Below are 13,913 nucleotides of genomic sequence, written 5' to 3'. Positions count from 1 at the left end.
GTAATGTTTTGGACTTCCCCTACCACGGGAATTGTCATTACTTACTTAGTTGGCCCATTACAGAACATTTGTTCCATAGACCGAACTAAGAAAAGATCTCCATTCCTCTCTGTTTTTCGCTTGACTTTTTGGAATACCGCGCCTTTCCATTTCTTCATCCACTTGTTTGCTCCATCGAAGCTTAGGCCTGCCGATTCTGCGTGCACCGCCATGTGGCATGTATTCATACGCCTTTTTAGCGGGTTCATCATCGCTCATTCTCATGATATGGCCTAGCCAACGCAATCGTTGCATCTCGATACGTTTAACTATATTCATGTCTTTGTATAGCTGATAGAGCTCGTGGTTCATACGACGTCGATATTCACCGTCAACGCAAATCGGCCCGTAGATCTTTCGAAGAATTTTCCTCTCAAACACACAAAGCACTGCCTTATCTGCTTGCGCAAGTACCCATGCTTAGGAGCCATACATTAGCACGGGTAGTATCAGCGGTTTGTATAGTGTTATTTTTGTTTGACGAGATGTGGCTTTGTTTTTAAATTGCTTACTTAGACCATAGTAGCATCTGTTGGCCAATACAATTCTTCTTCTTATTTCACAACTGATGTTGTTTGTTGTGTTTATGGCAGTGCCGAGGTAGACGAAGTCTTTAACTACCTAAAATTGTAGGTACCAACTTCCACAGTTGGTCCGAGCTCTATGGGAATTGTCATTAGATACGCTTTTTATACCCTACACCACCTTGTGGTAAGGGGTATTATGTCTTTGTGCATTAGTTTGTAACATGCAAAAGGAAACGAGATAGATCCATAGTTCCTTTTAGGGATATATATAGAATCACTTTCTGAGTCGATTTACGCATGTCCGTCTGTCCATGTATTTTTGTAAACAAAGTACAGGTCGCATTTATTGTCCGATTCGCATGAAAATTGGGGAAGATAGTTTTTTTGGCCAAAGGACGAACGCTATTTATACCATATATATCTTCGCCCGATTTAAGGCATTTGGTGCACGAAACACGCTATATATGTCCAATTTCAATGAAATTTGGAATGTGCGATGGTATTTAGTCTAGAAATAAGTGTGGCGTATTATATAGAAATCGTTTCAAATTTGGATATAGCTCCCAGATATATTCTCGGCCGATTTTAGGTATTTGATGCACGAAACCCGTTTTATAAGACCGATTTCAATAAAATTTGGAATGTTTGCCGGGATTTGGCCTAGAAATAAGTGTGCCAAATTATATCAAAATCGGTTCAGATTTGGATATAGCTCTCATATATATTTTAGGCAGATTTGAGGTATTTGATGCACGAAACACGCTATATATGTCCGATTTTGATGAAATTTGGACTATGTGACGGAATTTGGTCTACAAATAAATGTGAAAAATTATATCGAAATCTGTTCTGATTTGGATTTAGCTCCCATATATATTTTACATATTCACAGTGGTGTAGGGTATTATATAGTCGGCCCCGCCCGACTTTGATCCTTTCCTTACTGGTTTATGATTGTAATCGCCGGCCAGTTCAGGGTTCATACGATTCAGATATTCCCTCTCTAAGCAGATTTTGTGGATAAGAACCCTGGATATATGCCTTTTCAAATGGCCTTGCTTAGGTAGAAAGCTCATGGAAGTGATATGCTTCAGATAAAATACCTTTTAAAGGAGTATTATCTAGGAAAAAATCATTAAACTTAAGCCTTATAAGTGATCCTTTTAGGCTTTAATGAAGCGTTCATTAGAGAGACGAATTTTTAAAGTGGTCTTCTTTTACGGATGAACCTCTTAAAAAGTGATTCGATAGACTACAGGACTTATAAAAAGAAGGTTATCTGCAGAAACGATATCTTTTGAAGTTATCGTTTTTGGATAAAATAAGTCTAAAAACTTATTGAAAAGAAATACTTCGGAGACCAGCGGTCCATTGTGCTCATCCGGAATAGAGATAAAAGGGTAAGATGAAACTAGATAGAAGACAGCGCTAGGAGGCAATATAGGAGTTCGGAAGCTAAGTTGCTACATTGTTTCAGTCCCTTCCATATAGCTTACATTACTCAATGTTTTTGTCATCCCACTTACTTGTCATAGATCTAAAGCTGTAATGACCGCTACAACGGTTATTTGTACCGGATGGACCGGAAACTAAAAACGTTTCGGCTAATGGCAACCAACCCAGCATCAAACCTATGTTGGTACAGCAACAACGATTATGATCTCTGATTTACACAGTGAGAGAAGGGACGCAATTTTACGACCTGAGATTGAGGCCAGATTGACTTCGCCACTAACTCCTATCGAGGATTATTACCTCAGCTGTATCAATGTCCAGAGTTTGCGAAATGTAGTCGGTTTCACACCCTTGTCTGGCTATCTATCCTATTTGGAAACTTGCATGCCCAAGCTGGAGATAATGCCACAAATTAAGCTCCCAAGGCATGTCGGCATGCTTGATATTGAACTAGAATATCCAGGGCAAATTGCAAACATGAATAGGTTAGAAGTATAGCTTTGTTCCTTTACTTTTTTAATAGTAAAAGTAGCAAAAGAGAGAAGTTCTCTCTTCCCTCAGAGAACTGGGAAAATTGCTCTCACGTAACAAGTTTTGCACAAAAGTAAAGAAACGGAAAAATAGTAGATCTGGCAGCAATGTCAAAAAACAAACATGGCAGCTTAAAAAAAATAACAAATAAAATAAATTTCACTGTTTTTTATTTTTTTATTTCACTGGTTTAATTTTTTATTCTTTTATTTCTTTTTATTTTGCTTTGACGCGCGTTGTTTTTCTTTTTTCCTTTTTCCTTTTGTCATTTTTGACATTTAATTGTCAAATAAATGTCAAATCAGCAGTTTGACAGATTTTCCACTTTTTTCACAACGAAATTTGTCGAGCAGAAAGTAGTAAAAGAGAAAGCCATGTTGGCTCTCTCTCCTCCCCCACTCTCTTAAAATTTGATTCCAGTTTTACTACTTTTTGGGGTTAAGGAACGCTTTCCGAGTTAAAAATTGTAAAACTGGTAAAACTTGAAGAAACTTTAACGTAAAGGAACAAAGCTTATTACTCAGCACCTGCCACCAGTCGAGGCAGTCATATGTCAAGATAGGGCAGACCCTGTCCTATATATCCAGTGCATAACATGAGGTCTGAGGTCCCAGCTTTTACTTATGAAGTTTTTACAGGCTCCTATGTGTTTCTCTTCCATCAGCCTTCTATCGATAAAAGGCTTTTTGAGAGGTATTCAACACATAAAGGATATAAGGACTTTTGAAGAGATTTTCTTTGAATCGAACGCCTTTTTAAGCAGTTTTCTATGGATAATTTGTATTACTGGGATGCCTTCTCAAGAAAGGTATCTATAAAATCTTCGATCTTCCGAGGAGTTGTTATTTAGATAGTAGGTCTTTTGAAGAAATTTTCGACAGATCGAAGGTCATTTGAAGGTTTTCTATTAATAGTTTGTATCTGTATTTGTATGGGGTGAAAAACGAAATTTTTTACAATGGCCCTCATTGCCTCGCTTATGCTTAACCCACTGAGCGCCGATAATTTTTTTTGCGAGAAAACTTAAATATTTTTATGAAAATGAAATTTTTGAGACTTTTTGAGCATTTCCTAAAAGTAACATTTTTCTCTAAAACGAATAGTATTCCTCCAATCGGACCTTTTTTTAAAAATGCCGAAAATTTTGATGGGTAATATAAGTGTGTTCTTACACAATCCCTTGGTTTTTGGTTCGGAAAATACTTCCTGAATGTATGTGAATGTGAGATTTATGATTAAATTATGTGACATTTTTAAATTTTTCATCAAAAGTTGAATTTGTTTTAATTGCTTGAGTTTTAGTCCAAATGCGTGGAAATGCGTTGGCCAAATAAAACTTTACAAGCGTGGAATGACAAATAACAGACAATTCTATAAGAAACTGCAAAAAAACCCACAAAAATATGCGAACTTTTTTACTTTAACTTTTGCAACAATTTTTTGCGACGTTTAAATGACCAGTGGCTTTAAGTGGGTTAATCAAGACATTTGAAAGGTAGTACAAACTTAGCCTGGAGTTGTACTGTAGTCGAAAAGCGTAGTAATTACCCATCCGTTTCACTTTTCCAATATTTAGGGTAACACTGTGCAGCATTTTTAAGGTAATCTTGTGCAAACAATTTGAGCTGATAATTTTTTGAAAGTACAGACCCAAACGACAAATAACCCTAGTTGGGCTTTGTTGTGCCAAATCCAGCTTGGATTTTATGGCCCCACCTAAACATGGTAGACTATTGATTTTTTTAAAGCAATTATGGGCTATATCTCCAAAACCTATGTGAATCTTCATCTGACCTCTGAAGCAAATTTGTAGATAAGGGCAAGAATAAAATAGTTGGAGAAATAATGAACTCGAAAAACTACATTTATTGCCTCAAATTTTATAAAATATCGAAAATTTCCATAATTTGTATACATTGTATATCTCCAAAACCGTAAATTTTTTTCTTAATGTTTTCTTTTGGAAAAATTTTCGCTGGAATGTAATACACAACTCTTCAGAACATGCCATTGTTATAAAATACCTCTATCACGTTGTTTTCAGTATATTTTTCAACGACGATTTAATAAATATGCCAATAATGTGGTGAAATCCAAAATGCGAGAACTGTTGGTGTGAATTGTGTTTGAAATACATGTTGTAAAAATATGATGCAAAATACCGCAGAAACAATATTAAGTAAGCGTTCTAGAGTTTCAGAAAGTTCTGAAGAATTGCTGAGAACTTATTTGAAAGATTTTTGCAAAAGGTTACTTGGTTCAATTTCCAATAGTTTAGCTGATACTGGCCAGAATTTCAGCAATTATATAAAATTTTCTATATTTTATCGATTTTGAAATACAGCAGCAAAGACAGCAAGGCCCGATAAATTCAAAAAAACTGTAGAGCCAGATGATTTTTTTTCATTTCATACCTTTTTTCAAAAAAAAAAAAAAAATATATTTGTTTTAAAATCGATTTGTGGGTGAAGTTTTTTTTTAAATTTCAATGGAATAAATGTTATTTTAGTGATTAATACGCAAAAGTTCATTCACCCGTGCTACAGGAAATTATTTTTGAGAAAAATTGTCGAAAAGTCATAACCCTAATGTACATATGTACCTATATACCCAGGTTGCAAAGATCAATAACGACTGTCTTCGTTCTTGTTATTTTATAGAAAGATTTATGTATGTAATATTCGTGTCTTAAAAAGTTCTACTTGATATCTTAACTAATTTTAAATGGAAGGAGCTTACACCTGGGAAGTTTTTGCAGATTCTGAAACTACAATGCTCATAGATGAGAAATATCAAGAAAAAAAAATCGCCGGAGGGATTTTCAAATAAATCGCGATTTAAGTTCACATTTTTAGGGATTTTTTATGTTTTTACGATTTTGCTTGGAAACCGCGAGTCCTATGTAAATGAGCCTAAAAAAATCTTGTAGCTGTGAAAATTCTCCACAAGATTGACCTTTATGATATTTTCTTAGGTTTTGTCGTTTTTGAGATATATGTATAAGTTCATATTGAGACAATGCACTGACTGTATATCCTCCTTATAAAACAATGTCATTACTGCAATTTCCCAAGAAAAAAATAAATCATCCAATCTTGTAGAGAATTTTCACAGCTTCAACATTTTTTTTAGTCCCATTTTGATATGACTTTCGGTTTTTTTATTATTATTATTATTATTATTATTATTATTATTATTATTATTTATTTCAAAGGTATAAAATTTCATATATATATATTAATGCCCCAGCGCCTCGTGGACATTATTGGGGCAATGGGTTTCCAAGCAAAATCTTGAAGACTTAATATAAAAACCTAAAAATTTCAACTGAACCTCTATATCTCAAAAATGGTAAAACCTACGAAAAAAACTAAAGGAGAATTTTCACAGCTACAACATGTTCTTTAGATTTATTTCAATACGACTTGCGCTTTCCAATCAAAATCGTGAAAACCTAAACACTAAAATTGTGAATTTTGATTTATTTAAAAATCCCTCCCGCGATTTTTTCTGTTTTGTTTATTTTTCTTATCTATGAACATTGCTGTTTCAGAATCCGCGAAATCTTCCCATGTGTAAGCGGTTTTCATCAAAAGTTTGTTAAGGCGCACTGAGCATGATATTGTTTTATAAGAAGGCGATACAGTCAGTGCATTGTCTCAATTTGAACTTCTATATCTCAAAAACGGTAAAACCTACGAAAATATCATAAAGGTCAATCTTATGGAGAATTTTTACAGCTACAACATTTTCTTTAGGCCCATTTACATAGGACACGCGATTTCCAAGCAACATCGTGAAAACCTAAAGAACCCCTAAAAATGTGAAATTAAATCGCGATTTATTTGAAAATCCCCCCAGGTGTAAGCACCTTCCATTTAAATTTGGTTAAGGCGCACCGTGATCATTGAAGTAACATAAAATCTGAAAATACCACTTTGAAATGAATCCAATCCTCTTTCTTTTTTACCATCCTTTTTCATGGGACATTCAAAGAATTCAAGCAGTCATTCATTATTTACCTTTCTCTTCTTCACAATTTCCAATTCACAACTAGGTATTTTACCAGCATTCTAAAAGAAATCATATTTTCTTCCATCATCCATTTATAAAACAAAAAAATCACAAAACAAAGACTACAAAAGAAAACGACTGAAACTAATTTGCTGCTGAGCTTTTTGCTTTTTCTTCTCCTCCTCGTAGGTTGCTTGAGTTTTTCTTTGTTTACACTGCACCTTACCTTTAATCACGTTCTAAGTGCAATCTTTGATTCATTTCCTATTCTTCTGAGGAAAAAAAAGAAGAAAACGAACGAAAAACAATACCACTCTGCGTGTTCAGTAACAATCAACCTTCAATCATCATTCATTTACACGTTTCACAATAGCAAAAAAAAAAAACAACAACTGTTCTAGTTCTAGGCTCGAATACAGGAAATTAGCCTTGAATTATTTGTTGTTATATAAAACAACAAGCAAGCATGACTAGGCATACAATTTTTGATGGGAAGAAAAATATTAATTTAAAGGAAAAAACAATTGGAGAATTTTTAAAGGATAATGTACTATTAAATTCAAAACAAATTTTCTATAAAAAATGTATCGAGCACTTCACAGGATCTTTGAAGATTCCATGGCTGGGATCACATTCGAAATATTCGAAATTACTTTGTCGCACTCTCTGCCAAGTATTCCTGAAACATTCTTCTTTACGAGGTACTTGTTACATTCTCTTCTGCTTTTCTCCTTTGTAGCGCCCACCTACCTTGGTTATTTGTGGGTCTTTTCTAAGTATTTATAATATCTAGGGTTTGGTTAATTATTTTCTTTTGTTTCTTAACTAACTTTCTTTTCCATTTCTCCCTCCCACATGTCTCTACCAACCTCCAACGGTTCCGCTCCGGAGCAAATAAAATGAGAAGCAAACAGGAAATGAATGGAAATTAATTGACAGTTATTGTGATGCATTTCAGTTCAAACGTCTTTTTGTTTGCCATTTCTGTTTTACTTTTTGCGCATTGGAATTGGAAAGACACACCCCAACGAAGGCATGGTTGGATGGGCTGCTTGATGGCTGACTAACTGAACAGTCAAAATATTGAACTTTAATCAATTGAATTTCTTTCCTGCACACACATGGCAATGCACACGCAAACAAACACACACACGTAAATACAATAAAAGATATTGAATTTTCTTTATTGTTTGGCCCTGAACTTTTAAAAGAAATTTTGAAAGCATTTTAGTTAGAAGTGATGGATGTGGGGGTTTCATTGTCCCCCCCTTGTTGGGGTCGTGCTAGGCACACATGCTCCACATGTTCCACTCGTTCACTTATTTTTTTTATTAGTTTAATTAACAACTGTCAAAATAAAACGCGTAACAAGAACTAAGCAACTATCATATCACGCACATAGTTCTATGTACATATGAGGCGCTCAGTGCCAAAAGGGCCTATCCCAGAGCCTTTTGAAACAAATACTAAAATAACTCCCTATTGCATTGCATATCACACGGTTATACTACCTGATAAATTGATGCAATATGGAGTTTTTTATTATCTATTTCAAGAGGTTCCGGTTAGATCAGAATAGTCAGTTTGATTTTTTTGAAAATGTGAGTTAGGCCATTTGTGAGCGCCTCATATGCATGTATGCGCGTGTGTGTTCGTGTGTGTTAGAAAAATTGTGTTTTTTTTCTCATTTTGAAATTATTTTTAATGATGACGAAGCTTCTTTATCCAGTTGTTACAAATACCCAGCAAAAAAGTCATTACAAATCGGCCTACCAACCCATTATTTTAACAAGGGCCACTAAAAGTCGACAAAATAAGTAGCTAATCGTTGGCTACTAAAGGCCCTCTTAGTTGTCGACTTTTAATAGCCACAAAATAAGTACTGAATTCTGGTGATATGCCTTTCTTAAAATAATGAGTTAGTAGGTCGATTGATCATGACTTTTTTTACTGGGTAGCTATTCAGCACAAGCAAGTTATTTGGTATAACATTTCTTCATAGAAAAGTCACTCCCATTGCATTTTCTTATAAACATGTGGCTCCGAATAAATATTCTCCAATTTGTAATGATTGACTGTTTTCTTTACAAAAGTTGTTTCTAAAGTGTTTTCTCTGGAAAATCTATTACGAGTGATTTTCCTCTAAAGAAATGATCCTGCACCCTGAATTTTCCCTACAGTAAGGATACTCCGAACGAATTTTCTTTGGAGAAAAATACTCAGAGGTACTTTTCTCTAAAGAAAAAATAGTTTTGAGTGGCATTTCTCTATAGAAAATGTATACATCTATTCACAATGAAAATTATTCAGAAAAACTCTTTTTCTATTAAAAAAAAATAACTCCGAATGTCTTTTTCCGTTAGATAAGTTATTCCGTATGATTTCTCCTACTGAAAAGCTACTTCAAATAACTTTACTCTACAAAAAATTACTCCGAAAATTTTTCATTATGAAACAGCCTATCAGAATAACTTTTTTCTACAGAAATTATACTCCGAAGAACTTGTTTCCTTTCGACAAGTTACTCCTAAAGATTTTACAAGGTGAGGCTTAATCCACAAGACTTTTTTACTCCGACTGATTTTTCCAAAGAAAACGTATTCCTCTCTATTGAAAACTTACTCAGAATGACTGTTCTTTATAAAAAAGTTACTCCGAATGATTTTTTCAAAAAAAAAATATTCCTCTCTATTAACCTAGTGACTCAAAAAAACTGCTATTTTTAAAAAGTAACTCCGAACTTTTTTTCTACGGAAAAGTTAATTCTCTATTAAAAAGTTTCATTAAATGAGTTTCCACCATTGAAAATTTACTCGGAATAAACTTTATCCACAACAATTAACTACAGTTAGTTTTTCTCTATAGAAAAATTACTCCGAATGCCTTTTCGGTATGGAAAAGATAATAAGATATACGGTATAGCCACAATTTTAGCTACAATTTTAACCGAACTAGTAGTAATTTGACGTTTGAGGTTCTCAGTGGTCATGAAACTTCTCCACCAAAAATCGTCAACATAGGTCCATGTTTTGGTATAGCCCCCATTTTTTGGTATTTTGAGGATTTTAGCTATTTTAACCGAACTATCCACGAACATAGGCCACGAAACTTCTCCCCCAAACATTTTCAAGATAGGTCAATGTTTTGGTATAGCCCCCATATAACAATACCTACCAATTTTTGGTATTTTGAAGATTTTAGCTACAATTTTAACCGAACTAGCTGCAACTTGACATTTGGGGTTCTCAGTGGTCACGAAACTTCTCCATCAGAAATCGAACTGGCAGTAATTTGACATTTGAGTTTTCAGTGGTCACGAAACTTCTTTACTAAAAATCGTCAACATAGGTCCATGTTTTGGTATAGCTCTTATAGAATGATACCTCCCGATTTTCGGTATTTTGAGAGTCTTAATTACATTGTTTGACGAAACTACTCGTAATTTAACTTTTGAGGTTCCCTGCAGTAATAAAACTTTTTCATCAAAAATTGTAAAGGTAGGTAGATACTTTGATATATTCCCGTAGGTGGTACCTTTCACCTGGCTGAACACACCCTAGACAGACGGCAAAGTTAATTTGCATTAAGATGTGCATTAAATTTTAACCTGACAGACGACAGTTTCTCCATTTACGAAACAGCTGTTTGCTGGTAAACAACTGTTTTGTTGTTGTTTGCAATGCAAATTGTGTCTCAGAGCATGAATATGCTCTCTCTCCTATGTGAATATGGGCTCTCTTTTACAGCATTGCCATATTGAAATACCTAAATTCAGTTTAAATTCCCTTTGATTTTGTACATTAAGAATGTGGATAATGCACGAATTAATTTGAATTAAGGCAGTTAATGCAAATTAACCCTGCCGTGTGTCTAGGGTATTAGATTAGATAATTTAGGGATTTGGGGTATCCATGGTCGAAAAATGTTTCCACCTAAAATTCTGAATGAAAACTAATAATTCCATTTAAATTAAGATTATTTTATGGTGGAGGGTATAAAATTTTTGGCCCGGCCAAACTTAACGCTTTTTACTTGTTTAGCTATAAAAACTTTATCCGAATGAGTTTTCACTATAGAAAAAAATACTCCGATTATTTTTTCTCCATAGACAAATATTTAAAATGTCTTATTTTTCTATAAAAAAGTATTTTGAATAAAATTTCTTCACAGAAAATTTACTTGTAACAATTATCTGTAGAAATATTAGGTGTGTCTTTTCACTTACTAAATGTTGCTGAAACACATTTTTCAGCAACTTTTTCTTTATACAACTGTCAATTTTGGAAACATTTGTAATAATTATTACAAATTATCGAGTACGCAGACAGGCATATTGTTTATTGAAAAATTACTTCGAATAATTTTTCTTTTTGAGAGATTTAGATTGTACAGAGAAATGTCAGTTGATTTTCTATACAAAATAAACAAAAACTAAACTATCATACTATTAAGTAATTTGACGGTAATCTCGCAATTACTCATTTTCTCATTTCTAATTAACTTTTATTTCATAATCTTTGCAATGTGTTCTAATAACTGACACTGCTGTCAACTGCAATAATCTAAATATTTGCCATTATATAGTTTTTTTTTTTTGCCTTTTAAGTCCGTCCGAAAGCAACCTTCAACATTTGTACAGAGCTGTTTTACAGTGAGCAGCAAGCACATCGAACAAGCAAATCAAATCACACATTACATTCATTCTCTACGCCCCTCAGTTTGTATGCTTTTGTGGCTTGTATTGTGCTGCCATGGTCCTCATCAACAATATTCTAAATAACCTGATTAAAGTTTAACGAACTTCTACGGACAAGCCCCCGCCGAACACCTTCAATAGTCTACGGCAGTTTGATGGTTGCAACAAAGCAAAGCAATCTCCTCAATAGAATCTATAGTATAGATTGACTAGTAGAAAAAGACATACATACATATACATATATGTATGTACACTCTTATACAAATGTATACATAGAAATATATACATACATATATATATATATATACGTATTGTTGTATATATCCATTTAAATGATTAGCCATATAGTAATGTTTACAAGTGTGTTTGTGTATTAGACACGCTTACAGGTTCCATAGATTTCACATCTACCACAAATGACCTTGATCTAGATTCGGTTGACAATGTTCCAATAGTAGATTGTATTGAAAATCAATTAAATTTTTATCAATCAATATTTATTTATTTTTTTATCTAATGAAGTGCGATATACATATATACTAGTTACCAAGCGTTGCCTTCGTCTGCCACAATAACAACATCCTAATACGCCTGAAGATCGGCTTAACGCCCGTGAAACGTAGCGTAATGGTTGGATGCGTGGTACTTCGGTAGAATCCAGCTCAACTCGAAAGAGAATTAATTAAATATTTATTTTTATTTATCAAGACAATTACATAAAAAGATTTTAAAAATGTTCCAAATATTGCGCCTATCATATTTGTAGTTTTACATTCAAACATCAGTGTTTTTCATTTCTATACTTCCTAGAATAACCTTAGGTCACAAAAACAACACTTTTTGTAGTCAGCCATACTAATGTTTAAAAAACCAACACAAAACAAGTAAACAAGTGACATAACATTAGCTAACTGGACGGACATACGTTTGTGTTTTATATGTGCATTTATAGAAACCCAAATCCAATTAAGGTCATCAAAAGTGTCTGGGAAATTTGCATGCTATTTCACTGGACTACAAATGGAAATACATGTTAAGCGAATTACGTTCTTAAATCCCACCACACATTTTCCGTATAGAACAACAACGATCAATAACGAACGCTTCGCCATTGTTGCTGACCTAAAATAAATTTACAACTTAAGTGCAACCTAAAGCACAGAAAGTTAATTAAAAAAATAATAATAAAATGTTTTTAAACTCTTCGTGTTGTGCAGACTATGGCACCTTACACGCGATTGCTGAATCCAAGGTTTAATGCACTTTAAAATGCAAACACACACACACCTTGTTAAACATGTAAATGGTTTTTGTAAATGAATTCTAGATTTAAAAATAAACTGTTGGTATTACCTGAAGACCAAGAAGAACGGAATATGTACTTGTTATACAACAAGAACAACAACCATTCTGTATAAATTTCTCAAAATACAAATGGGTCAGAGTTACCTATTTTTGAAGAGAAAGTTTATTTGCAGCCATTTTTCTATAGAAAAGCCTTTCGGCATTACATTTTATACGAAAAAAGGCATGCGGAGTTATCTCTATACATAGAAAAAATATTCGGAGCAGAATTTCCATGTCGAAAAGATTTTCGGAATCATTTCTAGATGGATAAAGTTGTTCGGAAACGATAAAGAAATTATTTGGAATCATTTTTTTATGGAAAAAGATAAGTCGTACTAAATTTTCTATAGAGAAAAGGCATTCAGAATAATTTTTCTTCGAAGATAAAATTACTCGGAGTGAATTTGTATACCCTCAGCATTTATGCTAACGAGGGTATATACACATTCATACGGGCAAAATGTGCCTCATCGAAATAATGGTTTTAGACCAGTGATGGCCAAAAACACACATTTGCAGATTGTAACTTGCGATCGAATGTGTTTACAGTGTACGTGTGTGTCGTATGCCCGCGGGCATAGGAAAGTTGTTGTTGGCGGCCATCACTGTTTTAGACCCCAAGCATGTTTGGACGAAATGTGTTTCAGACAGTTTGGAGTTGATTTAGGCATTTAGGCATAACTCTCGGAAATTTGGCTTCCGTAATATTTTGTCCAAACTTAGTTTATGTTCGAAGATGGGTTATAATGGTCCACCCCTTCCGGTACCTCCCCCACAAAAGTTCGGAAAATTGGTGCGCACGATAACTCTTTAAGGAATTAAGCGATTTGGTCCATACTTTGCATATCGTGCAATTTCTACGAGACTTAAATGATGTTCCAATATGGACTCAATTCCTTCGGGTACATCCCACACAACATTTCGGATAAGTTCAGTTTAGCACCTGCTCTCGAATCGCTTTGATTTTTGCTGTAGCAACTTGTATTCACTGCACCCCATACGATGGTGTAAGTTTCATCAGGGGCGAGTCCATAATTCATGAGAAAATAGCCTGAAAGGTACAAAAAACCCCTATGACACCGTATGTAGTGGTTGGAGCGCAAGATAACTCTCGAACGCATCTGCCATACGATCCAAAATGTGGCCTTCGTAATATTTTGTGGAAACTTAGTTTAAGTTCGAAGATAAGCCGTATCGGTCCACTCCTTCAGGTACCTCCCCCACAAAAGTTCATAAATGTTCGGAAAAATTGTGCGCACGATAACTCTTGATGGGAGTGACCGATTTAGTCCATACTTTACACA

Source organism: Musca autumnalis, unplaced genomic scaffold, assembly GCF_047663935.1.
Source record: "Musca autumnalis isolate F117 unplaced genomic scaffold, ASM4766393v1 scaffold_3, whole genome shotgun sequence".
Classification (NCBI taxonomy): domain Eukaryota; kingdom Metazoa; phylum Arthropoda; class Insecta; order Diptera; family Muscidae; genus Musca; species Musca autumnalis.
This window is presented reverse-complemented; position numbering follows the sequence as displayed.